The sequence below is a fragment of the Heterocephalus glaber genome, unplaced genomic scaffold (assembly GCF_053883595.1).
Source record: "Heterocephalus glaber isolate CG9 unplaced genomic scaffold, H.glaber_assembly_v1.0 deba00001720, whole genome shotgun sequence".
Taxonomy (NCBI): Eukaryota; Metazoa; Chordata; class Mammalia; order Rodentia; family Bathyergidae; genus Heterocephalus; species Heterocephalus glaber.
In genome coordinates this window covers 9,174,189-9,177,935 of record NW_028258433.1, presented here as the reverse complement: position 1 = coordinate 9,177,935, position 3,747 = coordinate 9,174,189, and the positions used below count along the sequence as shown (strand labels likewise).

The window sequence follows — 3,747 nt, the reverse complement described above, 5'->3', positions numbered from 1 at the left end:
TGGTCAAAAACTGAAATCCTTCACACTAAAATCAGGAACAAGACAAGGATGTCCACTATCACCACTTCTGTTCAATATAGTCATGGAAACATTAGCCACATCAATTAGACAAGAGAAAGAAATAAAAGGAATAAAGATAGGAAATGAAGAAGTCAAACTGTCATTACTTGCAGATGACATGATACTCTATATAGACAAGCCCAAGAACTCCACTAAAAGTCTTCTAGACTTAATAACCAAATTCAGTAAAGTAGCTGGTTACAAGGTCAACACACAAAAATCAATAGCTCACTGAATGATTCACTGAGCTAGAAATAGGGCAAACAATCCCTTTCACAATAGCATCCAAAAAACTGAAATACCTAGGAATCAACCTAACAAAAGAAATCAAAGATGTCTTCTCTGAAAACTATAGCACTCTGAAAAGAGAGATTGAAGATGATATCAGAAAATGGAAAGACATCCCTTGCTCCTGAGTAGGAAGAATGAACATAGGGAAAATGGCCATACTTCCAAAACTGCTATATAGATTCAGTGCAATCTCAATTGAAATTCCAGCAGCATACTTCACGGACCTTGAGAAAGCAATCCAAAAATTCATTTGAAACAAAAATAGACCTAGAAGAACAAAAATAATTCTAGACAACAGAGACATGGCAGGGGGTATCACAACTCCAAACTTGAAACTATGCTACAAAGCTACTCTAATAAAAACAGCATGGCACTGACAAAGAAACAGACCTGAGGACCAATGGAACAGATTAGAAGATGCAGAAACAACTCCAGACACACTCAGCCACCTCATCTTCAACAAAGGAGCCAAACACCCTCAGTGGAGGAAGGATAGCCTCCTCAATAAATGTTGCTGGAAAAATTGGGTTTCAACTTGCCAAAGATTAAAACTAGACCTGTATCTCTCACCATGCACTGAACTAAAATAGAAATGGATTAAAGATCTAAATATTAAAACAGAAACACTGAACCAGCTAGAACAGTGGTTAGGTAGAACTCTTGAAGACATTGGTGTTGGAAAAGATTTTACGAACAAAACCTCAGTTGCCATGAACTAACACAAACAATCAACAAGTGGGATTTCTTCTTATTAAAAAGCTTCTGCATAGCAAGAGAAACCACCAACAGTGTGAAGAGACAACCCACAATGTGGGGAAATGTTCTCACCTGCTGTCCTTCAGACAAAGATTTATTATCTAGAATCTATAAAGACCTTATCAGACCTCCAAAATTTAAAGTCACAATCCAAAAATGGGCATCTGAAATGAGCAGACATTTCTCAGACAAAGAAATAGAAATAGCAAAAAAAAAAAAAAAAAAAAAAAAAAAGCATATGAAGAAATGTTTAATGTCACTGGTCATTTGTGGAATGCAGATGAACAACAACAATGATGAGATTTCACTTTACCCTAGAATGAATGGCTGCTGTCATGAAATCAACCAATAACAAATGCTACCAGGGCTGTGGGGAAAGAGGAACCCTGCTCCACTGCTGGTGGGAGTGTAGACTGGTGCAACTACTGTGGAAATCAGTATGGCGATACCTCAAAGAATTAGGACTGGAAGTCCCATTTGACCCAGCTATTCTCCTGCTGGGTATCTTCCACAAAGAATTAGAGGAATCATACCACAGTGACATCTGTGCACCCATGTCCACAGCATCACAGTTTGTAATAGCTAAAACTTGGAATCAGCCCAATTGCTTATCAGCTGGTTAAAGAAAATGTGGTTTCTTAATAAAATGGAGTACTACTCAGCCATAAAAAATGAGAAATTAGAGACATTTGTAGTTAAATGGATGCAGATTGAGGCGATACTGTTAAGTGAAATAAATAGGACACACATGTGTAAATACTGAATAGTTTTAGTGTGAGAAACTGAAAGTGTACATAAGGACTAAAATGTATAATGAATAACGTGAGTGAGCCGCGGGGCCGCGGAGCCGCGGCAATGCGTCGCTACTTGCGCGTCTTGATCCTGTGTCTGGCCTGCGGCTTCTGTTCGCTTCTCTAAGCCTTCAGCCAGCTCGCCCTGTGTCCCTGGAGGAAGGCGCGGCGGGCGGGGGCGAGAAGCCGCAGGCCGCAGTGGCTTCCTGGCTTGCGGCCAGCGGACGCGGTGCCGAGAGAGGCGCGGAGCCCGTGGCAGGCGCCAGGCTCTTGGACAGGTATAATCTGAAAATACAGCCTATTGAGAAAATGCACCTTGCTGTGGTTGTCTGTGGTGAAAGACTGGAAGAAACTATGACCATGTTGAAGTCAGCTCTCATTTTCAGCATCAAACCTCTTCAGTTCCATATTTTTGCTGAAGATTAACTGCATGATAGCTTTAAAGCAAGACTTGACAGCTGGTCATTTCTACAAACATTTAATTATACAATATATCCCATTATATTTCCAAGTGAGAACGCAGCGGAATGGAAAAAGCTTTTTAAACCATGTGCCTCCCAGAGATTATTCTTGCCATCAATCCTGAAAGAAGTTGACTCACTGTTGTATGTTGACATAGATATTCTGTTTTTACGACCTGTTGATGATATTTGGTCTTTACTGAAGAAGTTTAATTCCACACAAATTGCTGCAATGGCACCAGAACATGAGGAGCCTCGAATAGGATGGTACAATCGTTTTGCCAGACATCCATATTATGGAAAAACTGGAGTGAACTCTGGACTTATGTTGATGAACATGACACAAATGAGAAGGAAGTATTTCAAGAATGACATGACAACAGTACAGCTACAGTGGGGAGATATACTTATGCCGTTGCTTAAAAAAAAAACCTGAACATTACATGGGGTGATCAAGATCTGTTAAATATCACGTTTTTTCATAATCCAGAAAGCCTTTTCGTTTTTCCATGTCAGTGGAATTATCGACCTGATCATTGCATATATGGAAGCAACTGCCGGGAAGCAGAAGAAGAAGGGATCTTTATTCTTCATGGGAACAGAGGTGTCTACCATGATGATAAGCAGCCAGTGTTCAGAGCTGTTTATGAAGCACTGAGAAATTGTTCTTTTGAAGATTACAATGTCCATTCCCTGTTAAAGCCTTTAGAACTGGAACTACAAAAGACAGTGCATACATACTGTGGGAAAATTTATAAAATATTTATCAAGCAACTAACAAAAAGCATAAGAGACCATTATGACAGACCATCCCAGGAAAGGTGATTCTTGTGAATGCTAAAGTAAATGGATGAAAACAACAAAATATCAGAGGATATGTGTGAAGGAATCGTCTTCCCTGAAGTATCTGGGGAGGAATTATTCATCTCCAGAATAATTTTTTTTCCTGAAGAAGTTATAAAACCATTCATGTGATGAAGAATGAGTTAAAATCCTGGGCTCCAACAAGAAGACATTTTTGACCTCTGATGTTTTGTAACACATTACTTGCTATCATTCCATTATTGCTGAAAGTATTATTCCAAACTTGCAGACTGCGGAGCCCTGCTGGCTTTTACCTGGAGTGAGTAAGATGGTAGGGTATGAGAGAGAAGGGGTCCCTCTTACACAGTGGAGACACAAACTGTGAGTATAGCAATGATTTATGTGTCAGCACTAACCTCACTTTATACATGTGAGAAGAAAGCTGTTTACAGGAGCAGAAAGGGTTCTGTTTCTCAAGAAATGTGACGTGACCAATGTAATCTTTGACAATCTGTATGTACCTTTATGCATTTCATCTCTGTTCTACAATATTTTTGTGACAATCATGTTCAAAATTATTTTTA

General features: G+C 39.4%; 1 pseudogene; it reads left to right on the top strand.

Moving 5' to 3' along the window:
• Window positions 1–1,962: 1,962 nt before the first annotated feature.
• On the top strand, window positions 1,963–3,374 carry LOC101711714 (glucoside xylosyltransferase 1 pseudogene; annotated as a pseudogene).
• Window positions 3,375–3,747: the final 373 nt, after the last annotated feature.